General features: G+C 33.3%; 1 long non-coding RNA gene across 6 annotated transcripts; it reads left to right on the top strand.

Annotated features, from left to right (window-relative positions):
• On the top strand, nt 1-25,657 carry LOC127709416 (uncharacterized). 6 transcript variants are annotated; one of them, XR_007985632.1, is made up of 9 exons: nt 1-153; nt 8,782-8,861; nt 13,888-13,942; nt 14,878-15,060; nt 15,782-15,886; nt 16,774-17,079; nt 18,726-18,852; nt 21,316-21,445; nt 25,121-25,657. It is a non-coding gene; the product is annotated as an uncharacterized LOC127709416 (long non-coding RNA). The 6 variants fall into 6 exon arrangements; XR_007985631.1 differs by lacking the exon at nt 25,121-25,657 and adding an exon at nt 22,394-23,512; XR_007985634.1 differs by lacking the exons at nt 1-153; nt 25,121-25,657 and adding exons at nt 1,154-1,253; nt 22,394-23,512.
• Nucleotides 25,658-26,306: the final 649 nt, after the last annotated feature.

The raw sequence follows: 26,306 nt of genomic DNA, 5'->3' as shown, positions 1-26,306 counted from the left end.
GCAAGTCTCACTCGCCGTCTATTATGAGGAAGTGTGAACTATGTGTGTACATCGATATTATTAAACGCCATTTTTGTGGTCGTGCTATAACACAATATCACCAGTGCGCATGCTTCAAAATCGGAACAAGATGGCGGCGTCTGGAGGAGCAAGGTACTTTTTTTTCAACATTTTATCACGTTTTACTTTTCATTACCATTCATGTTTTTTTATTTAGGAAGGGCAATGCCTCTAAAATTTAGCATGAGCTGCCGATCGACCATAACTACAGTCCCAGGCAGGGGCGGATGATGGATTCAGCTTTTTTCAAAGGGGCGTAATTCCATGAATTGCCTATAAAATTGGTAGATTTTCACGCCGAGTGGAGTGATGCAAAACAAATTTGGACGATTTTATGACATTTTATGCAAAAAATGATACTGTTTCAGATCAAAAGAGGGGAGGGGAGTATGCCCTCTACCAGAGTTGGTAAATTTACCAGCCTGCCCGAGGATGCACGGCTGGTAACTTTCAAACAGGGCTTGCTATTTTTTCCCAAATTTGTATAGCTATATAAATAGCAGAAATTTTTGTTCAGGATTGGCTTGAAATATGAATGAATTTGCTACCCTTACATAATTTCCCATTCTCAAGTATGAAAGCGATTTAATGAAAATATGTGGTCAGTCACTGTGGCTCTTTTATTTCAAGAATGCATGGACCTCATTTGATGAGCAGTTTGCAGTTATAGCCTTCTATTTCCATTTTAATAGTAAAAAGGATTTGTCTGATCACAGAGTATGACCAGTGTTTGATCTATGTACATGAAAAATGTACATGTAGTTGTAAACAAGGTTTCCAGAAGTAAGCAGCGGGAATGACTTACGAAATCCATCGCTGAGAATGCTGCATACATTACAAGGCTTAAATATAAGGAACAGGATCCGATTATGCATGCATTGTTTTATGTTTGTAGAAATTTTCTGTCCAATTCAAGTAACAAAGACCAACCCTTGTTTGATGCAGGGCTCAGAAAAGACCATAAATAACTCTTTCATGCACGTTATAATATACGACTATATTGTCTTACATTGTATACAGTTCTTTTACTAATTTTGTTTTCACTTTGAGAATATTATTTTATAAATATAACGAAAAAAAAATTCGCTGAACTATTGTACATTATTGTTTAGGGGCCAGCTGAAGCCCGCCTCCAGGTGTGGATTCTCTCACTTGTTGAGACCCATTGGTAGGCTTGCAAGGTTGGGTCACAGGTAAATACACATACCAGAATATAAACCTGGAATGTGTTTCAAAATACAAGTACCTGGGTTTATATTTAAGCTCATCTGGCTCATTTAGTTATGCTCAAAGTGAACTGTACAAGTATCCTTAAAAGCTTATTATCAATTGCGGAAAGATTTTTTATCTCTAAATCCTAACATCAAAACAAGTATTCATGCTTTTGATCACACTGTGAAACCTATTTTATTATATGGTAGTGAAGTATGGGGAATGTTTAATTCTCTTTCCTCTAAATGTAAGAAGGAAGATGTATCTCTTGAAAAATTATATTCATGTTTACCAGGTGAGAAACTTCACATTAAATTTAACAAATTTATACTTGGTGTGCACAAAAAAACAACAAATGTTGGGTTAGATTTCCAATTTATTTTAATATAATTAAAGCGATGCTATTGTATTGGTATCGATTAGAGAATTTAGGAAGTAATTTTCCTCTATTAAAAGATGCATATGAACAATTTAAAACACTTCACCAACTGAATAAAACATCATGGTATGGTTCAATAAATGTTATATTGAAGTTACTTGGAATTGATTGTACAAATGCAGTGTGTGAAACCTTTTGTTTTCTATACTCGCCAAATTGACAAGCAGCTTTTCATTTCAACTCACCAAATTGAAATTCCACTTGCCAGCTTGGAGAGTGACTTACTTTTGGGACTCACCGTCTTTTTCATACATAATTATTAAAAGATATTATTCCAAGTCCACTTACTAAATGTATGTACTTATGTACATTAGTTTTATCCATAACTGGTAACTTGACAATTTAAATTACTATTAACATATAGTAGTCTCAGTTATATAAGGGAGCAGTCAACTTATCTTTTGATTAACTTGGGAGAGGGGTATCAAATAGATTTTTACCACAGCTGACAAGTCAAAAGTTATTTTTATACCATAACCAGATCTAGACTTCCTTACCTCAATGATTATGGATAAATCTTAGTACAAATGCTGGATTTTGAGCAGCCTCTTCTACTATAATTGTCACTTTTTTATTTTATAAAAACATGAATATTACACTGTGTGGAAAAGTTCTGCACCAAAGGCTTTTTTATATTCAGTTTCTGGTTTTGCTTTTTTATTTAGTTTCTTTTGTTTTTTTAAATTATTTAGCCTTAAAAACTTTTCCATATTGAAATTACTATTTCATAATTTGCCTCCAGATTGAACTTGTTTAACATTCAGAGAAGTATAAAAAATGGCTTTCAAATCTGGTCAACGAATACAATGTCCATCCTGTATTTTGCTTAGGCAACAACCATTTTCTTATCGGGGGGGGGGGGGGGGGGGCTGGGATTTTTTGGAAAAAAATATTTTGATGGCCTAGCTGACCGAAAAAAAATTTAGATTTGGCACTGTAGCTGAATTTTTTTTATGGTTTTGTGAAAAACATGATAGGAAAAAAAAATTTTGCTTTCCTTCTCATAAGAAAAAAAATATTTTATCGGAGGAAGGTTCTGAAAAAAAAATTATGAACACAATGAAAATCCCAGGCCCCCCCAGATAAGAAAATGGTTGTTGCCTTAAAATAAACATACATGGACCATAGGAAAGTAATAAAATTATAAAATGTTTTATTTGTAACCCACTGATAGTCCCCACTGTATGCAAATTACAATTATTTTAGTCATTTCAAGAAATTAAAATCAGTGAGGTGGGGATCGTATAATAGGTTTTAGCACGCTGATTCAATGAAGTGTCAAGGTCGTCATAATAATGTTTTAGTTTGCCATCACTTCCTGGGTATATGCACAAGGATATGTCTTTTTTACCCTCTTTGCCATGGTATTTGCCTTTTTACCCTTCACACAATGCCTGATCATTTGTGTGTTTTATTAAATACAGTTAGTGAAAGAATTATGGTATATAATCAAATATTTAACTTAATCATCCATATTGATATGCAGTGTAATTAAACAAATAATGCCCCAAGGGTGACTGCATGGGGAATAGAAATATAGTCACTACAGGTCTTCTTCCGACCGGCAGTAAAACCCTTGCCAAAGTGGGGCGGCCATTTGGCTGTGCGGGATGTATCAAGTATGCAGCCACGTCCGGTCAGAAGGGGACGTTAAATCTGATGCCTCGTGGAGAGAGTGCCACGCTCTCTGCACGTTAAGAACCCTTTTAACAACTCTTTGAGGGGTCCGTAGGTGGCCTGTTGCAAGGCAAAATTTCTGTCCCTATCCAATATACCCTCATTTTCCAGTGGCAGCAGGGGTGTGGAAATGCTATGCCCGACTCGTCCATTTGAACAACCGGACAAGTAATTTTTGTCGAGCCTAGCTCGACATAGGGATAGTGATCCGGCGGCGACGTTAGCTAACTTCTTAAATGCTTTATATTTTAGAAGCTAGAAGACCTGGATGCTTCATACTTTGTATATAGATGCCTTATGTTACGAAGTTACTGTCTGTCATACGTCAATTGTCCTTGACCTCATTTTCATGGTTCAGTGACTACTTGAAAAAAAAGTCAACATTTTTTGTAATGTTAATTTCTTTCTTATTATGAGTAATAGGATAACTATATTTAGTATGTGCGTACCTTGCAAGGTCCTCATGCCTCAGACAATTTCCATTTGACCTCGACCTCATTTCATGGATCAGTGAACAAGGTTAAGTTTTCGTGGTCAAGTCCATATATCAGATACTATAAGCAGTAGGTCTACTATATTTGGTATATGGAATAATTGTAAGGTGTACATGTCCAACTAGTAGGTGTCATCTGACCTTGACCTCATTTTCATGGTTCAGTGGTCAAAGTTAAGTTTTTGAGTTTTGGTCTTTTTTTCTAATACTATATGCAATAGGTCAACTATATTTGGTGTATGGAAATATTTTATGATGTACATGTCAGTCTCACAGGTTTTATTTGACCTTGACCTCATTTTCACGGTTCATTTCTCAGTGTTAAGTTTTTGTGTTTTGGTCTGTTTTTCTTCAACTATAAGCAATATATCAACTATATTTGTTGTATGGAAGGATTGTAAGGACTATATGTCTGTCTGGCAGGTATCATCTGACCTTGACCTCATTTTCATGGTTCATTGGTCAATGTTAAGTTTTCATGGTTAAGTTTGTTTCTTTGATACTATAAGCAATAGGTCCACTATATTTAATGCATAAATTGATTGTTAGGTGTACATGTCTGCCTGGCATGGTTCATCTGACCTTGACCTCATTTTCATGGTTCATTGGTCAATGTTAAGTTTTCTTGGTTAAGACTGTTTCTTAGAAACTATAAGCAATAGGTCAACTATGTTTGGTTTATTGAATGATTGTAAGGTGTACATGTATTTCTCGTTTGGTTTATCTGACCTTGACCTCATTTTTTTGGATCATGTTAAGTTTATGTGTTACTTGTACTAAAGCTTTATATTTAGGACTATCAACATAAAATCAATGGTTAGTAAAGAAGGCGAGACATTTCAGTGTGTGCACTCTTGTTTTTGTCTGGGTTGCCCGTGGACAAGTAAAAAATTACAGTTGACAAAATTCATTTAATCAAAAATATAGAATTATTTTCATAATTTATTAAGATGTATTATTTTATGTAAAAGAAACCAATGATCAACACGTGAAAAACATATATTTAAATCAAAACATCAATGTTCATGATGACAAGTATTAAAAAAAAAACGGAAATAGATCGATAACCAAAATTAATAAAAATAAGGCCACATTTAAAAATATTTTGGTTTGCCCAAACCCTACCCAAAGGTAGAGACAGTGGGTAGGTAGGTAGGCATTTTCTTTTTTTTTTTCTGCAAAGAGAAATTGAAGTGTCAGATGTTTGTTAGTCTTCATGCCTATCTGATTAAAAAAAACTTTTTCACATCAGGACAATAAAAGATTTTGAGTAGGCAGCTATTTTCTGGGTAGGTAGGGTTAGGGCAAACAAACAGATTCTTTTTTATGGCCTAAGTATGCGAACCCGGGTCTCATAAACATTGCGATATCTTTGTCCATTGACCCGGGATCGTCGATTAGGTTTTATTTGCCATCTCACAGAAATGTTATTTTAATTTTTCATGATTGCATGGGTCTTATCGAGATGGATAAATACCTGATAAAAAACACCAAGACCTGGTGATCAAGACAAAAAGAATGAAAATAATAATGACGAGTCGAGTAAAAAACGGAAAACACAGGATGAGAAAGACAAGGAATATGAAAAAAAAAAAAAAAAAACAGAAGCGAGAATTCCAGACCTCGTGGCTCTTCAGTGAGAAACTTCTGAAAATAAATTAAATTTTTGCACAATTTGTAGGAAACGCCTACATCTTGCTGATCAAAAGTCTTACTTATTTGTTGGCAAATTAATAGATAGAAGGGACACCAAAATCAATGTTCTGCAAAACACCAAGCTTGTCTGATGAAAGAAAACAGTAAAATTAAACAGGTGTCTGGGGAAATGGACAAAACATTGCCCTCTAGATGTCTTTTGGTTGTTTTGCTTTTGGGTTTCTATCTGATTGATGTTAACCCCATACCACCTTTTATTTATTCACAAACAATATCACAAACATCATTTATATTGTAATACAAAACAGTTTTACGGTGACCTATAGTTGTTAAATTCTACGTCATGTGGTCTCTGGTAGAGCAGTCCGAGCTCAGACATAAACAAGTCGTTTTTTGTTTTTGACTTACAGAAGTAAAAAAATGTATTTATTATAAAAATGTGTTTTCATTTTCAGACTTATTTAAGTCAGAAAATGACAGACTTGTTTAGGTCTATTTATGTTTATGAAAAGACTTAATTTTAATTGGTGGCCAAAGTGCACCACCTATGACATCATAAACCTGTCTGAGAGTTCACAAGGACCTGAGCTATCTGTATATAATCATGTAATTGAACATTTTTACTTAACATAAGATTATTTCCTCATTTTGTGTGGTTATAGATGGTTGAATTGTAAAGTAAATAAACATTATCTCCGTTTTTTTAGGCTCTCATGCATATTTTTCTTTAGAAGACAAAGCAATGTTGTCATAATTTCATGTAGATGCATGACCTTTTTATAAATATGCTTGGGTCTTGAAGTTGACCAATTTTGGTAACTTATCGACTTGTAGGAATCAATATTTGCAACTTTTTAATTCAGGTCAAATATTTCTTGCTTATAATTAACACTAATTGACTTATTGAAGTCATAATTTGTCTTAAATTAAAGGGAGACAAATCTTGAAACCTACAAATATAGACCTCTACGAGTCAAAAGCAGATTTAGACTTATTTATGTCTGAGCTCTGACTGTAGAGAGTTGTCTCATTGCATGCAATCATACCACATCATTCTATTTTTCTAGTAAGAATCATACATGCTCATAGTAAAATACTTCAATATTTATAGGGAAATTCAGGGCAAATAACTTTTTTTCTGGACAAGTAAAATTTACAGTTTAACTTGCCCAGGGACAAGTGCTCACAAATATTTCCACACCCCTGGGCAGTCTAAATTTCCCTGACCTTCATCCCGGACGGCCTCTATTACAGGACCTACCTATTATATTTATTGTTAATTAATTTGTTCTCGTCCTGAACATGCATGAAATATTTGCCACTGGACGTTAAGCAACCAACAATCAATCAATTAAACAAGTAAAAAATATGTGAACATGATATACATGATATATATCTGTTCAATTATATGGTTAGAATTTTATATATATGTATTAGATACACCTATGAGCGCGTAAGCCCGATTGGGTGAATCTAATTTACACCAAGATATTATTGTGAATGCAGAATGATAGTTTTCCATAATTTAGGAGGGGGGTCTTTCAGCGATTTGACCATATGTTATAGAAAAGCATGATAAATGCAGGATATCCAATTTCATTTAACGACATCTTGGTGTAAATATATATCTATATCTTTTAAACCTACCAATATTGTTTGGTTTCTATTGCAATGACTGTAGGTAAAATAACATTCATTGCTGAAATATATCTAAATTAGAAATGTGAATACATAAGCAACACAACAGGTGCCACTAGTGCCGCAGGAACTGCTTACACTCCCAGAGTACCTGTCCACCCCTACTTTTTTTTATAAAAGGGTTTATGCTGCTCAATCTTAGTTTTCTGTGAAGTGTTTTATTAAGTTGTCTGTATTTCTGTTGCTTTTCTTATTCACTATGGTGTTGTCTGTTTTTTTTATTGCCCTATGGTATTTCCTTTCTCTTTTTAGACCGGTCATTTTTTGTTACATGTATGTATTAGATGTAAGCTTCTCATATCTGAGGGTCGTCAGACCCGAAGATATGAGACGATTACATCTGATTTACATCATTTGTACATAGAAGTAATAAATAAATATTTCATCTTTTCTCTTGTTCTAAAAAAGAGCAATTAGTTTTTTTATAAAACAGGAAAAGTGTCATTATCTCAAATTTTCCAGATGCAGTAACACTTTCAGAAGATGTTTTTTTTTTATATGGATTTGGAATGAAATCTTGATTGCGTCTATTTTTCTGTCATCAAATTGATACCTTATCACTGCTTTTGTATGGCAACATGAATCGCTGTACTATCTTGTCTTTTTTCTTGTTTAGTTGCCAAAACCGGAACTTTTTGCTGATAAATGATAACACTTCTATATATAAATACCCTAATAAAAGCTATAATTACCAAAGTCCTCCTTTCCATACATCTTCTCTTTTTTAACTGTGATATACATGTATTTAGTTGATTTTGACAACTCATGTTCACGGATAGCTTGGTGAACTTCCTCCAAGGAATGTACACATAGAACCTCATATGTATGCAGATGTATCTGGGGTAGTAAGTCAGCAATCAGGCAAAAGTAGGTCACTTGGACCCACATTTCATGCTTCAATGACTGGTTCAGTTTAATGTTTATATCTCAGCAACTATAAGTTGTAGGATCATGTAAACTTTTATGTACAGGGGTAGTAAGTCAGCATCCAGGCAAAGTAAGTCGCTGTGACCTATATTTAACTCTTTATTGACTTTATTGACTTTAGTCAGTATTTCTTAATAAAATTCAATGAAACTTTCACAGATTATTGTCATGGTGGATAACCTACGTCATTGTCACATGATTTGACGGACAAGGAACCCACGAAAAAGGTAAACAAAGCCCACTTTAAGACACGATATCTCAAGTTCTCCTGAAGCAAATAAAAAACTAATAAATGGCAAGACCCCTTTTTATGCCATATTAATCATTTGGAACAGAAATCAGATTTTGCAAACACTTCGAAAACATGACGTAGGTTATCCACCATGATTGTGCACCTTCTATTTTAAATTTTAATTCAAATGAATTTTGGGGTTTCCCATAGCAAAACATCACATAGGGGGGAGCAGGGGGTATCATTTAGTGAGCTTTGCTCACAGTATTTCTGGTTATATTACATATTAAATGCTGTTTTGTTCATAAAAAGACAAAGAGTTAACTTTGAAGAATGTCGTACATGTATTAGAATTTGGATTTTAGCATGATACTTATTATATCGTAGGTTGAGGAAAAGGAAGAAAGATATCGATGGACATGGTGGATTGGAATACAGATCAGACCAGACGGCGGACAGTCAAATAGGTATATCATGGTGATTATGGAAGTTGCTGTTTTTGCCTTGTTGCTATTGTAGTCTTGCCCATTTGTGTACAGATCATTGTGTCTTCTATCCATGTAATATTGTATACACAATTTCTAGTGTTATCCCCATGCAGGCCTTTAGGGTTTTCGACTCCTTCTTGTTAGAGAACTAATTAACAGAATTTGACCAAACTTGGTAGAGATTATCCCCATGAGGTCCCTTCCAATTTGTGTGACTTTGGTGCTGTTTCGTCTAAAAGCATGTCTGCCAGGACTAATCATGCTAATTGAATTTTCTTATTGGCCGATTTTCTAAGATCTTCTTGAGAACCCATGCTGGATTGAACTAAAATTTGGTAGATATGTTCCCATTGAGATGTCTTAATCAAGTTAATAAGTGTTGTTACTTTAGTAGTTGTTTGAAGATTGTAAATACATATAGCCACCAACCGAGGTCAAAGTTTACCATGTTACCCTGAAATCCTATTGGGAATGACATTTTTGTCTCTCCTGCAACAAAAAGTCTTGGTATGCGAGACATTGGGATTACAATCCAGTAGCAGTGGCAGCGGCGTTAACTATTTGTATTAGGCTTTTATATTTCGGAGGTTAGTAGACCTGGAGGCTTCATACTTTGTATATAGATGCCTTATATTACAAATATTCGGTCGGTCATATGTCTATTGTCCTTGAACTGATTTTCATGGTTCAGCGACTGCTTGAAAAAAAAGTAGTTTTTTTGTTACATGAATTTCTTACTTACAAATGTATTATCATGATTATGAGTAAAATGATAACTATATTTGGTATATAGGTTCCTGACAAGGTCTACATGTCTGTCAGACAGGGTTAACCTGACCTCAACCTCATTTTATGGATCAGTGATCAAGGTTAAAGTTACATGATCATGATGATTTAGGTCTGTTTCTTAGATGCGGTAAGCATTAGGTCAACAATATTTGGTGTATGGAATGATTGTAAGGTGTACATGTCAGTCTTGCAGGTTTTATCTGACCTTGACCTCATTTTCACGGTTCATTGGTCAATGCTAAAATTTTGTGTTTTGGTCTTTTTTTTTCTAATGCTATAAGTAATAGGTCAACTATAGTTGGTGTATGGAATGATTATAAGGTGTTCATGTCTGTCTGGCAGAGTTCATCTGACCTTGACCTCATTTTCATGGTTCATTGGTCAATGTTAAGTTTTCCTGGTTATGTCTGTTTCTCAGTTACTATAATTTAGCAATAAGGCCAACTATAAGTGATATATGGGATGATTGCAAGATGTACGTGTTTGTCTGGCAGGGTTCATCTGACCTTGACCTCATTTTCATGGTTCATTGATTAATATTAAGTTTTGGTTTGGTATGTTTCTTGTATACTATAAGCAATAGGTTAACTATATTTGGTGTATACATGTAATGATTGTAAGGTGTACATGTCTGTTTAGCTTGGTTTATCTGACCTTAACCTTTACCTTATTTTAATGGATCATTGATAATGTTAAGTTTATGTTATACTTGTTGTAAAACTTTATCTTTAGGACTTACAACATAGAATAAATCATATAAAGCAGGCGAGACATTTCAGCATGTGCACTCTTGTTGTCTTCTGTTTGAGAATTATTAATCAGAATTTGTCATTATTTGACCAAACTTAGTAGAGATCCTTCTTATGAGGTCCTCAACAAATGTTGTTACTTTGGTGCCAATTTGTCAATAAATATAGTTGACAATCATTATCTTAAGTGGGGGAATGCTTTAGTGGGTGGGACATATTATTTTTTTTTGTGACAAATACACTTTTCCGCTTTATTCTATTAGATGGATGGTTGCTTAACGTCCAGTGGCAGGTCAGATGCATATTCAGGACGAGAGCATGATAATGAGAAATGAATACTAACCCTGCTTTGTACTAGACCGACACTCTGAGCCGGATTTTTTACATGCTAGCTCACAAGGTAACAGTTTGCAGGAAGACATGTCACCCTACCCGGACACATTATTCTGACTCCGGGCCGACCAGTCTTTGCTCTTACTCCTTAATGCTGCGTGCTTAGCGGAGAAGCAGCAAATACCAATTTTCAAGTCTTTGGTTTGACCCGGCCGCATTTCGAACCTACGACCTCCCGCACTCGAGGCGAGCACGCTAACCGTTACACCACCGAGGCGGTCTATTCTATTAGAAAAAAACAAGTTATTTTTATTACACACTCTAATATCAAAAAAAATATTTATTGGCTCTTCGCGGTTAGAAGTGACAATGCATGCTGGGAATAATTGGTAGCTAATTTCGTACCTAATATAGACTAAATTAAGACATGTGATTGGTTTAATTAAGCACATGGAAACTTTAATAGTTTTGATTAAATAAATAAAAGGTACGAAATGGTCAGGGTACGAAATGGTTTTTGACAAGGTACGAAACTGAGGGTACAAAATGATTAGGGTACGAAATGGTTTTTGACAAGGTACGAAATTGAGGGAACAAAATGATTAGGGTACGAAATGACTATAATTCCAAAATGGGTCACCCATTCACAAGTTAATTTTAACAACTTGAACACTTAACGTCTTGGTGAGCAAATATTTTCCTTACAATTCTGAAGTGATATACACATATATTTCTATAAATAGACTGAAAGCTGGTTATCGATCGATTTGAGATCAGAATCTAGTGTCACAAATTACCTCCCTTGCAAGCAAAACATTATTATGTATTCGTCGTCTTGAGTTGATAGATTTGATAGTAATAACTGAATTACAGGCTCCTGACTTTGGACAGGCGCAAAGTAAATCATGTACCCTGTAATCACATCCGGTCCTCAGTTTTTGGTTTGTGACCTTATCTTCTAAATTCGATTTATGATTACCCTTTCAAGTATAACCCCCCTCCCCCCCCCCCCTTTTCAACATATAGGCTAACCACACAGATTCACAGTTCTGTCATCAACTGACCAATTCTTATAAGTTTATCCCTTTTCCCACCTTCCATCAAAAATCAAAACCAATTTTGTAAATATTTCTTTTCCTTGAAAATAATCCCATAATTTTTCTGTGCAGATTTAATTCCACATTGTTGCATAAGTAGAAACATTACAAATAACCTATAACCATGGAATGGGGATTGTTCGCCAAACATAACATTTTTGCCCTACAACCATTCGCCCACAGAGTCTGTTAACCCTGGGTTCATTTGCCCTCTTTTTAAATTAATACATTTTTATTAGTAAATACAAGTGATATTTGGTTTTTGAATTCATATATCAGGAACGTGCGGTCAGAAAGGGGATGTTAAATCTGATGCTTCGTGCTGAGAGAGTGCAACAAACTCTACATATTAAAGAATCATTGCAACAACTGTTTGAGGTTCTGTAGGTTGCCAGTTGCAAGGCTAAATTTCTGTCCCATTTCAAACATTGATCGCTAATTTCTAGTGGCAGTCCAAATCCACCCCTCCTTTCCTGGTAGGCCTACCTTGCACAGAATCTTCCTATTGTATTTATTGCTAATTTGTTCTCTCCCTGAGCATGCATGAGGTATTTTCCACTGGACATAAAGCAAACAACAATTGATCAATCATATACATGTATCATTATACCAATACATGTATATATACAACACAACAAAATTAAGGACCATTTTACTTTGGGGAAGGGTTTAATATGGTTTTTTTTCCATTTTGAAAATTTATTATGAAACCATGCAAGCATCAAATTATTTGGGTTTTTTTCATACAAAGTGAGAATTTTTGTAAAGAACTAAACATTTTGAAAATTTAATGACAAATACTCTGAGTATGAAACAGAATTTTTTTTCCCTTCTCCCCTATCAAAATATTTTTTTCTTTGATGTTGGGAATCAGTTTATTTTTTCATTACAAAAAAAAAGGAGAAAAAAGCCATCGGTCAGAAAGAAATAGTAACTTTTATATGCATGATCCACAAAGTACTAATATAAAAATAAGGAATTGCGGTATGATTGCCTTTTTTCCTTCAAAGATTTTTATAGAGGTTAAAAAGAGGGGGTGCACTTACTATGTATGGGTTGTAGGGAAACAACTGATGAGTCCCATCGAATATAATAACATTTTAACCAGTGTAAAAGGGACAAAACTCCCAAGGCCAAACAGACGCTAAATCTGTTTATTGCACTTTTGGTATCATATATATGATTACCAAAAATTTTCTCTAATATTCTGATGTATTAAAGTATTGCTTTTTATATCTTGCATTAAAATAAAATTTAAAAAGATTTGATCAGCTTTTATTTTTTACTTAAATCCTTTAAATTTAAGTTTGGCCTTAGGAGTCCAGGCATGATGAAAACAAATACCAAATGCAGAGCCAACTAATGCGTTCCATGACAAATGATTACATTTTTAACAATGTAAATTAGATGAAACTCACAAGGCTAAACAGATGCTAAATTTATTCATTGCATTTTTATTATCATTATCAAACTTTTTCACTGAAATTCTGAAGTATTGACCCTTTTTATCTTGCATTAAATTCATATTTCAAAGTTTCGATCAAATTTTATTTTTATTTAAATCTTTTAAATTTCAGTTTGGTCTTGGGAGTCTAGGCATGACAAAATCAAATATGCAACATATTTGTAGAACCACATCAGTCATAGTAATTTTCAAGTGTTTCTCCTGAGAGTTGTCCTTCATTGTAAATGTTTTGTGACTTCCTGATGTGTCTGCAGTATTACTATTTCAATGTGAAACAGTGTCCACATTTGCCCACCAGACAACACAACAGAATTTTAGATTTTGGAGTGCAAATGCGCCTGCTGGCACCCACAAGAATCCACCCCTGCACAAGTCATTATCAAAATTCGCCATCAGACAACACAAGTCTGTGTCCACATTTGTAACATAAAAGAAGAAATATTTTTGAAACAAGATGTTAAAAGGCCACACCAAATTAATTTCTAGTTCTTCGGACCCCTACTGTAGAATAAGAGGAGTGAACATGAATAATTTTATTTTACTCGCATGACATAATTATTGTTGTTTTGTAGACAAGTGACACAGAAGATGACTACATTGATGTTAGAAAAGCAAAGCACAAAATAGGTGAGAACAAAGAATTAATTAAAATATGTTAAAGGCATGAAACTTGAACAGAAGCTTAACAGTATTCAGAGGAAAATTTGAAAAGTATTTATTCTCATTTTCCGTGTTTTATTGATAAATGGACATATTTTTTCTGCATCTAACATTGATATACAGTCTAAGATTAAAGTTTTTCAAACACCAATAACCATTATAAGATTTTGATAAACTTTGACAGATGCTTCTTATGATCAAAAGACAGTATCAAGAACAATATTTTGAAATTATTTTTTTCATTTTCCCTAATAAACATGATAAACTGAATAATAGAAATTTACAAATGGACTTAAAAGTCTTGGGTTAAATTTTTATGACATCAATAACTTTGTTTATCCTTCATGGAATGTTATGAAACTTAGACAAGTATCTCCATGATTAAGAAATAGCATCTGAAAAAAAACATTAGATTTACAAAAGAAAATTCAGATATAACTGATAAATGGACAAGTTTGGTTGTTGGCAACCTCACACTTTAACATCAACAGCAGCAATAGTAGGCGAGACACATGATTACGCCAAACCCATTAAAAATTTATATTTATCCAACATATACACTTATGTTGAAAAAGACTTATCTGACTTTACGTCAATACTATCTACTGTTCACTAATGTTGAAATTAGAGTTATCTGAGTAAATTTATAATTTTTCAAGTTTTCTTTTTTCTCAAAAAAGGAAAGTTTGTTATATTGTCACTGAATAAAAGATTTGACATATGTATCAATGAGACTTTGAATCATGTCTTTCCATTTAAGACCAGGCGATATTTAAAAAAAGTCTGTTCCCCAAACCTTGGTCATGGTTTTTAGATAGAATAGACTGGCAAGTATTTTTTTAGAATTGCAAGGCTCTGATATTTCTCCAAACAACTTTATCTTTTATTCTTTTTAATTTTAGCCAGGAAACATGAAAAAACATCAAAGGTATTAAAAGACAAGGAGACTGACTTCAATGTTATAAACAGCCTTGTGAGAAAAAATGTTTAAGTACCAGTAACATTCAGACAATACAGACCTGTCAAGCTATGTTGTATAAAAAGACCCATGAGGAACAGTCAGATTTCATTGAGTGAAACATAAGGTATACTCAATATATATATATATGAATAGAATTTATTTGATTGTTTGATATGCAACAATACTTGGATTTATACAATTTCATAATGCTATATAACATGCTATAATTTGGTTGAGAAAACCATATTAAACCACCAAACCAATAATATTTTTTTGTTTTGTCTGCAACAAAGATAGCAGACTTCTGGTAGAAAAATAAAAAGATGTGGTATGATTGCCAATGAGACAACTCTCTACCAGAGACCACATGACGTAGAATTTAACAACTATAGGTCACCGTACGGCCTTCAACAATGAGCAAAACCCATACCGCATAGTAAGCTATAAAAGACCCCGAAATGAAAAATGTAAAACAATTCATAAGAGATAACTAATGGCCTGATTTATGTACAAAACAATAAACGAAAAACAAATATGATATACAGCAACAAACGACAACCACTGAATTACAGGCTCCTGACTTGGGACAGGCACATACATAATGTGGCGGGGTTAAACATGTTTGAAAGCGCCAACCCTCCCCTAACCTGGGACAATGGTGCAACGACACAACACAAGAACAAACTATGGTGTTTATTTTCTAAAAAATAATATGTCTCATGATACATACAAATAATGTAGGGATATCCTTTATAAATTTTACTCATTTCTTTCAGATCAGATGAAAACATGTGTTCTTGAGATCTATTTACATTTTTCCAAGTGTTTTTTATTTTTGTACACAGGTGCAATGATGCCAGTTTAGAAGACAAACAGTTGACTTTTGTGCTGACTGGTAGGAGAGTATGTGAATATGCATGGAGGATTGTGTATGGCATAAAAAGAAGGAGGTATAATACCATATTAGTATGAATAAAATAGTTAATAGGCTACACATCCATAAGACAGCAACCCAACATCAAAAGTAGCGATTCAACATTCTGTTGTAGTTTGCCTGGTTAATTTTTAATATATACAACATTTGTATTTAAAAAGGAGATGTGGTATAATTGCCAATGAAACAACTATCCATGACGAGGATGCAAACAACTACATGTCACTGTAAGGCCTTTAACAAAGAAAAACCCATTTTGTATAGTAAGCTATAAAAGCTCACAGAATGTGAATCAATTCAAACAAGAAATCCAACAGCCTAATTTATGCTAAAGCAATAAACAAAAACAAAATATGACAGACAGCAATCAACAACCATTGATTTACAGGGTCCTGACTTGGGACAGGCACATAAAGAATGTGGCAGGGTTAAACATATTCGAGCTGGCTGAACCCTCCCCCTAGTATGCTCAGTCTGTGGCTCCATTTTTTAGACATAAATAACTTTTGTCAAACACTCATGTAATTTATACCAAGGGTGCCACATGTGGAGCAGGATCTGCTTACCCTTCCGGAGCACCTGAGATCACCCCCGGTTTTTGATGGGGTTCGTGTTGCTCAGTCTTTAGTTTTCTATGTTGTGTTTTGTATACTGTTGTTTGTCTTTTGGTCTTTTAGCATTTTTAAGTAAAAGTTAAGGTACAGTCTGGAGGTTTTTTTTTAACAATTTACTTGAACGGTGTTCAATTTCCACAGTTAAAACAAATTGAAAAATGTTTGTTATGACAAAGACAAAATTTCAATAAAAGGATTGGTCAAATGGATCCCAAATAACCGAAGAAAAAAACACATGAATTAGGAGTGGTATAAGCCCTGTAATATTTTTAACATTTATAACATTCAGGTATTACTACATGAAAAAGAAATGTTTGTCTACTAACGAAGATTTAGACAGTTCTGATAAAAGATGTAGCCAACAATACAAGAGTCGCCAGTACCTTGAAGCAAAGAGTTTTGTGTCTGGTCTATGCAAGAGATATGGTGATGATCAGCCTGACATACTAGAAATACATTTTCCATCATGTCTCTCTATTCTACAAGTTTGGACGGATTATAAATCTTCCTGTGAGAATTTAGAATCCCCTATTTGTCTTACCCAAGGTTCTATGGAATGTGGAGTGAAGAGTTTCATCATGTTAAAATTCCAAAGGTTTGTATGGAATAATATTCAGAACAAAGGTGTTGGTTTATGAACATGATGAAGGGTCAATAATGGCTCTTAAATTCATTGAAATTCATTTCAAGGTATAATCAGTAAAAATTTGATAACAAAATATGCAGATGTCTAAATCATATCTGAAAAATAGGAAATCATCAAGGTCTGACACATCTCAACAGTAATTATGCCAATGCTTTACCTAAAAACATATGCTATCAAATGTATTTTACAAAGATGTTAATGTGTATAAAATATATTTTTGGGTAAAGTCATGACAGACATCAATTTTGTCCAAAAACTATGTGTTAAATGGTCAAATATGTTAATGTCAACATGTTTATGAAAAAAAATTTCCTTTCTGCACTCAAGTATAAAATAAGTAATGTGGTATGATTGCCAATGAAACAACTATCCTATAGAGTCCAAATAACATGGATTTAAGCAACTAAAGGTCACCTTAGGCCTTCAAAAATTAAAATAATTACTATATTTCAACCTTTTTATTTATAAAAAAAAATGAACTTAATGTTGTAAGTCTTGAATAACTTAACTTTTTTGAAATTTCATTGGCCTGATAAAGGCTATTTATATCATACCTCCTGCTTTATGGCAGATAGTTAACACTTCCGTCATATAAAAAAAATGTCCATTCATGCATAAATTAATAATTGTACATAGAATTAAATAGATGTCCTTTTTGTTGAGCCTGCGACATTTATGTCGCGAAAGCGAGACATAGCGATCCTAGATTCCTTCGTCGGCGGCGTCAATATTTAGGTTCAGTCTGTGGTTAAAGTTCTTTTAGACATCAATAACTTTGTCAAACCTTCATGGAATTTTAGGAAATTCGGACAGAAGCTTGTTTATGACCAAAATACAGTATCCAGAGCAAAATTTTGAAAATATTTATTTTCATTTTTCCGTATTTTACTGATAAATGGACTTAGTTTTTTTTTTACAGTTAACATTCAGATTTAGTCTGAGGTTAAAGTTTTTCAGTCATCAATAATTTTGTCAAACCTTCATGGAATATTAGGAAATTTGGACAGAAGCTTGTTTATGACCAAAAGACAGTATCCAGGGCAAAATTTTGAAAATATTTATTTTCATTTTTCTGTATTTTACTGATAATGGACTTGTGTATTTTACTGATAAATAGACTTAGTTATTTTTACATTTAACAAATAGATACAGACTGGGGTTAAAGTTTGTTACACATCAATTACTTTATCAAACCTTCATAGAATTTTATGAAACTTTGGCTGAAGCTTTTTTATGATTAAGAGATAATGTCTGAAGCAAACTTTTGAAAATATATTTTTTTCATTTTCAGTATTTTTCTGATAGATGGACTTAGTTTTTTACAGTTCACATTTACAGACAGTTTGGGATTCAACTTTTTTGACATGATAAATTTGTAAACCTTCATAGATTGTTATGTAACTTGGACAGAAGCTAATCTTCAAGACCATGAAAAAAGCATCTAAAGAAAAAGTTTGATTTTTTTTTTTAAATTCTGTGATTTACTGATAAATGGACTCACTTTTTAAGTCAACATTACACTTTTACACTGACGGCAGCAACAGCAGGCGAGACACAGAGTTCCGCAGAACCTCTTACGAATTTTTTATTTGTAGTATCAGAAGCTCAGCAAATGTAACGAGTGTGTAATCTTGAAAGAGACCATCAGCGAAAAACTGACAAAGATTGATTTGGGGTGTTGAAGGACAAGAGAAGATCTAGAGCACATATGCTTCTTCAATAGTAAGAATTCTTTCCACACTTGAATATGAATTTCTTGTATTTTTCATGTTTAATGCAGATACATCCCCATTTTTAGCTCACCTGACCCAAAGGGCAAAGTGAGCTTTTCTCATCACTTGTCGTCCGTCGTTTTTCATTAAAATGTTCTCCTCTGAAAGTACTGGGCCAAATTTAACCAAACTTGGCCACAATCATCATTGGGGTATTTAGTATAAAAAAGGTGGTCAATGACCATGCCTGCCAACCAAAATGGCTGACAGGGCTAAAATAGAACATAGGGGAAAAAATGCCAGTTTTGTCTATTATCTTGCAAACTGCTATTAATAGAGATAAATCTGACAGGGCAGAAATGTTCAGAATGTTGTGATCTACCTTCTGTCCATTTACATCAAAACCGTCAGTTGACTCTTTATTGGAGTTATTGGTCTTAAATGGCGATATTTACCAATTTTTAGTGTTTTTGCCTATTATCTTGAAAACTATAAAAGATAGATACACTTTAAAAAGCAAAAATGATTAGCAAGACAAGATCTACAAACAAGTTAAATTTTGCTGAAATCTTTAGTAGACACTTTATATGAGTGATTGCCCTTAAATTACTGTTTTTTTTACCCTTTTTTGTGTTTTGGGCAAAAACTAAAGAAGATGGAGAGAAACTATCAACAGAAAAATGATCAGCAATACAATATCAACAAAAAAGAGATTATTGTCATAAATTCTATTTTAGTCTACAATGTTGGAGAATGTCCATTGTTGAAGATGCACATAGACCTAGGTGAGCGACACAGGTTCTTTAGTTTAGTCACCCCTATGCATAGGTATAAAGATAGTTTACGCTTCCTAACATAAAAATAAAATTGAGAATGGAAATGGGGAATGTGTCAAAGAGACAACAACCCGACCACAGAACAGACAACAGCAGAAGGCCACCAACAGGTCTTCAATGCAGCGAGAAATTCCCGCACCCGGAGGCGTCCTTCAGCTGGCCCCTAAACAAATATATATACTAGTTCAGTGATAATGAACGCCATACTAAACTCCAAATTGTACACAAGAAACTAAAATTAAAAATAATACAAGACTAACAAAGGCTAGAGGCTCCTGACTTGGGACAGGCGCAAAAATGCGGCGGGGTTAAACATGTTTATGAGATCTCAACCCTCCCCCTATACCTCTAGCCAATGTAGAAAAGTAAACGCATAACAATACGCACATTAAAATTCAGTTCAAGAGAAGTCCGAGTCTGATGTCAGAAGATGTAACCAAAGAAAATAAACAAAATGACAATAATACATAAATAACAACAGACTACTAGCAGTTAACTGACATGCCAGCTCCAGACTTCAATAAACTGATTGAAAGATTATGTCTTCATCATATGAATATCAGGCACAATCCTTCCCTTTAGGGGTTTAGTATCATACCATCATAACATATATGAGAAGAACATAACCCGTGTCATGCCAACAACTGGTTTTTAAATAAATGTGTTTAGTGCCGATGCAAAGACCCTATAAGTGAATCAATATTAACGCCAAAATATGCAATCTTTAATGACCTGACAACAGTATCGTAACTATATCCCTTCTTAATAAGTCTATTTAACGGTTTTGTTAGTTTCAGAGGTGAATACTGACATTTTTGTGCTTTATAAAGAATATTTCCATAAAAAATTGGATGTGAAATACCTGAACGTGTAAGAAGTCTGCATGTTGAGCTATATTTACGAATGATGTCCTTATACCGATGATAAAATTTAGTAAATGTTTTGACTAGTTTGTGATATCGAAAACCCTGGTGTAACAATTTTTCAGTAATACATAAATTTCTCTCGTTAAAATCTAAAACATTGTTACATACACGAGCGAATCGTACAAGTTGAGATATATAAACACCGTAAGATGGTGACAAGGGAACGTCACCATCTAAAAATGGATAATTAACGATAGGAAATGAAAAATCATCTCTTTTATCATATATTTTAGTATTAAGCTTTCCGTTAATGATATAGATATCAAGATCGAGGAAAGGGCAGTGGTCATTGTTAGTATTAGCTTTATTTAAAGTAAGTTCAACAGGATAAATTTCTTTAGTATACATACTGAAGTCGTCATTATTGAGAGCCAAAATATCATCCAAATATCTAAAAGTATTATTAAATTTGTGTATCAGATGTTGTTTCGATGGGTCTTTACTGATTTTTGCACTACACCTTGATGTTGGGTAATGAAACCTGGCATGATTAATCACCACTTCTAGAAGGTGTGTTGGGTATAAGGAAGTCATGGTCATAGAATTTGCGCAACTTAGTCGTGCATCCATGTGCATATTTATTTTTTTTAAATACATTTTTTTTCTCTTAACTTTAAAACCCGTTTGAGTTTTGGGGTGTATTGATAGTGGTGCATCAGTGAAATTCTGCCATTTGTGGGTATATTGTATATATTTTGATTTTTTTTTCAGTCTCTGCAGAGAAAAATATTTTAAACACATCAAGAAATCCAAAGAACATCCAAGCATGTATACATCTGTTATCAGTGACAATATGGATCAGTCCAAAACAAATCTGCCAAGATTTACGTTACATTTTAAGGTGAGTTTATTTTGGAAGTGTGTATAAAATTGCAAAGTCCATTATGTCTATACAACTAGATTTAGGTTATCTGGTCTGACCACTGGGATGATACATCACTACATACTTCTTACATAATACATTTCATGGTAGTTACTTTAATGTATATTTCTGAAAATAACATGATATTTCACTGCAATAATCAATTTCAATATTGAAAACGGGTTGACAGTGTTAGATTAATCATATTTGTACTTTATAAAATCACTTTTACAAATATTTGGTATATCATTCGAATGGTCTCTTTTAATTTTGCTACGAATGTCAGGCAAATGTTAGAATTTGTGATAAGGTCACACATGGGAAACCTATCTCTGTGTTGACATTTTATTTAGTACTATATTTACTTGTTATTAAATGATTGATTAACTTAAGGCGAAGCAGCAATCATATGAACTAACTGGATGTGTAGCTAAAATAAACATTCTGACAGGAAAAAAACTTCTAGCAGTATTTATTTTCTTTTAGGCATTTTGTATGAGACAAATATACCATTCTAGAAGGGGGGCTATATTGGTATCACCTTGTCTATCTGTTTGTACAACAAATATTTCGTTAAACTTTTCTAGAAACTACTAAACAGAATGACTTCATATTTGGTCAGCAGCTTGACAGTGATGACTTGTGATATGTGAAGCATCTGAAGATCTGTCAGATACCTACTTCCTGTTTGCTAATACTTTGAATTTTTCAATATTTGAATGAACTTAACCTTTTTTGTCACATTTTTCTCAGAAACTACTGAACACAATGACTTTTTATTTGGTCAGCAGCTCAACAGAGATGAGTTGTTAAGTGTGCACCTTTCAGATATGTCAGATAACTACTCCCTGTTTGCCAATATTTTGAATTGTGAGTGCATTCTGGTTTGAGTTATGAGCACATGTTTTTCAACAAATTTTTTTTCAGAATGAAACACTTGAAAAAATGCACCACCATGTCACAGGTGTTTTATGTCACGGATTAAATAAGGCATACACATTTACATGGACAGATCAGTTTTCCTCTGATTGTAATATCACCTTGAATTGTTTGATGTCTGTGTTAGGCGATGTAAAGTTCACATGCAGGAGAAAAACACATTTTTATTAACTTTACAATTTATGTATCTACAAGAAAGTCAAAGTGTATGGAAGCCACTTTTAGTCCATTAATTTTAAACATCAAAGAACCATCTACAATATAAAAATTAAGAGATGTGGTATGATTGCCAATGAGACAACTATCCAAAGAGTTCACATGATAAAGTCATGAAAAATAACAGATGAGTCCAATCTAGCATATCATATTAAATTGGAAATAATAATTTGACAAGGTTGCTTTAAAACCCTTAAAGTTGGATACATCGATATCACTAACAGTTATAAACTTATATGAACTTTTCATTATTGGACTGTGTGGTGCCAAGTTTGCAACAAGTATGGAAATCAGTATGAAATTTTGGTGGCTTCATTTTCATGACTATGATAAACATCATAAGAGGATAGGCCTATAATTGCTTTTCTTTTATGAATACAATTATAGTATTGTTCTTAACCCTGCTTTGTAGGCTTTTCTCAAAATCAATACTTAAAAGTCATTGACAGATGTGGTGGGTGTAATGTTGCTATATATTTCATATAAAAATAAGGATAGGTATGATTGCCAATGAAACAATTATGCATAAAGACTAACGGACAATGATGTTGACTATTGCAGGTCAAAGTATGGCCTTCTGCAGTGAGCAAAACCCATACCCTATACTTAGCTAAAATGCCATGTGATGACAAAATGGAAAACAAATTCAAAAAAGAAAACCAACAGCATACTTGTGTCAATCTCTTGCTGACCCTGATAGTTTTAAAAAACAATTCTGAAAGTCTATTTTGTTTACTTTTGCACTTGAACACTATGTAAATCTCATTTGATGGAGGATTATTTTCACATTCACATTTCTGAATTATATATATATCTAAATGCATGAACATCTATATGCATGAACATTATTAATAATATAGTCTATAAATTTCAATTGCATTTTTATTTTCTGTGGTATTTAATGGTTTTCTTTAAACCAAAAATTAAGTAAAATATTATGGAAATATAAGCAAAATTTTTGGCCGGGAAACCGGATTATAGTATGGTGATGATGGGCAGGCAGGCGGGGGGGGGGGGAAAGTGGGTACCTAATTTGTGTAATCAACTCCACCTATAGTTTTCAACCCAGATCCCTGAAACTTCACAGGAAGATTGCACATATGTGAAAGTTGTGCACCTGCTATTATGGAATTGTTTGAGGAATTTTTTCTCATTTTTCCAGACTTGGAAACTTAGTCATTTTTTCAGCAAAATTTATGAAAGAGGGTACAAGTTTTTGTGTAATCAACTCCTACAGTTTTCAACCCAGATACCCATAGACCATTCTCCATTGTTTAAGAAACAATGTGTGCAACCTGGTCATTTTAGTCTTTTATTTTTTTTCGAAGAAATATGATAAATTCACTGAAAAAGTGGAGAACAAATTGCCTATCTCATGATAAGAGGTGAAATGAAACAATTTATTCATGCAGTTTCACCATAAATTAACATTGTTGAAAATACATCTTTTCTTAAAATTCAGCTGTGTTACTTTAACTTTGGCATACTTTATATGCTAGGTAATATGTCTTGTTCAGTATTAAAGGATTTGAAAACTTTTTATTGTAAAGATATCATGAATATATAATATGTATAGCTGTTTCACTTTTTTTCTTTTAGGAAAATGGTGGTTTACCTCCTACACTTTATATTCAAACTGATGACAACAAAAATAAATTTGTGATAATGTTCCTAGCAATATTGATGAAAATGGAAATTGTAAAAAAGGTAATTATTTATTTTATTCTTTTGCATTTTTTTACTGATAGATGGACTTACCATGGTAACAAAATTTGGTATTTGAATATTATTATAGAAGTTCTTTTGCATACATGTATGATTTTTTGTTATGCTTACTTCCAGTTACTGTTAAATTAAGATATTACAGCATGCAAAACATTTTTAGTTCCAATATTCGTTTATTGCAAATTTAAACACTTTATCACTATATCATGTATATGTTTGTCATTACAAAATTTCACAAAATTTCCTATAAAATTATATCATCAAAAGAGAAAATGTTTCACATAACAAAGCAAAAGTGCTAGTCGTATGACCTTATAGTAGGTCAGATGTCACAGAATCTAAAAATCACAATTGATTCAATTGCTTAAAATGTACTGAAATTCTAAAGTTCATTTAAAAACACAGATTAAGAGTTCAACTTGATCATTTGATCAGTGACACTGCCTTGAGCAGCATGTCAAGTTTGTAAATTGTCAGTAAAATGTATAGATGCCAAAAATTACGATTTTCAGTAATTGGAATTATTTCCCGACCATAGACCATAACGTGCTATAGTCCATATTTTGCTTGTTTTTGTTCTGTTAATTATTTGTGTTGAACAGAACAGTCCCCACTAGATATTGTGGTGATCATATTGAGACTTGATTTTCTGTTATTATCCTGCACCAAAAAAGGGTTGGCATCTATGTAATTTTATTTGAACTATATGAGAATTGGAATTGAAGCATTAGTTACTTATTTCAAATCTATATCTATTTATGTTTTTTTTGACAGATCAAGCTGACATTCCTCATGGTTGGTAGAACCGAATATGGAAAAAATTAGTGGTATCATTCTGTTGATGAGAACAGATCTACCAAAATGGGTAAAGAATGGTAAACTAAATAGAGAAGATGAACTTTGGTGGATCAACTACTTATCAGCCTTGGAGAAGAGAAGACGTCCTGCGCTAAAGACTCCCTTGCCACAAAATATGGGAAGATACAAGAAACCACAACATCCACAACCAGCTATGGAGGATTATATGTTGGCGGCAATTAACAACCACATACAGACATTCAATAGGAACACCAATGTCAGGATTGTCACACATCGACCACGGGTTTAAGACCTCAAAACTGATTTTTATTACTGAATTGTACTTTTTATATTTGTCTGTAATGAACCTCATAGGAACATTTGATAGATAAACCATCTTCTAATGAGCACTGTACTGCCAAATTTGTGTTGCTATTAATGAAATGACTACAGCATGTTTTGTGTCAAGTTTAATGCCCAGAAACTTGTAGCTATGTATAATATTTCACTCTCTTATTACCGTTCCTACTCGCTTATTAGTCGGAAAATTGGGAGTAAAATTCATAATCCAGAGAGGGGGGGCGACTAATAGACGAGATCTAGCGACCAGAGGAAAAATCCAAGCTTGAGAAAAGTGGTCAGGAGTGAATTTCCTGGTCAAAACTACGTTTTTGATTGCCAAACCTACATAAATCAATAAATAAAAAGTTTTTGTTGAAAATAAATGACTACAATACTGTCTTTGTGTTTTATTTGTTCTTTGGTAAACATTTTCTGCAAATTCGTGTTGAAATTCTACTGTTTCCGGTTTGTGTATTGATTTTCATGGTCACATGGTTTTCCTATAAACCCAAAAGAAGAGCCAAGAACCAAAAATGAAAAGGAGATAACAATGTACCAAATATGTGAAAGGATGTTTTCAGCGGAGTTATTGTGTCATTATTGTGATATCATGATATCAATTCAATGCTTATAAATCATATAATAATCAAAAAATAATTTTAAGATTCATTCCCAAAATCAAAATATTATTCATTAAAGTGTCTCAGGTAAACAAAAATTACAAAATTGATTGACAAGCCAATATAATCCATTGATAACCCCAATTAAGAGACAAAGAGTTGTATTTACTAAAGGTGTGAAAACTATCAGTGATAGGTAA

The sequence above is a fragment of the Mytilus californianus genome, unplaced genomic scaffold, assembly GCF_021869535.1.
Source record: "Mytilus californianus isolate M0D057914Y unplaced genomic scaffold, xbMytCali1.0.p SCAF_7, whole genome shotgun sequence".
Lineage (NCBI taxonomy): Eukaryota > Metazoa > Mollusca > Bivalvia > Mytilida > Mytilidae > Mytilus > Mytilus californianus.
The sequence above is the reverse complement of the archived record's forward strand: the minus strand, read 5'-3'. Positions and strand labels throughout refer to the sequence as shown.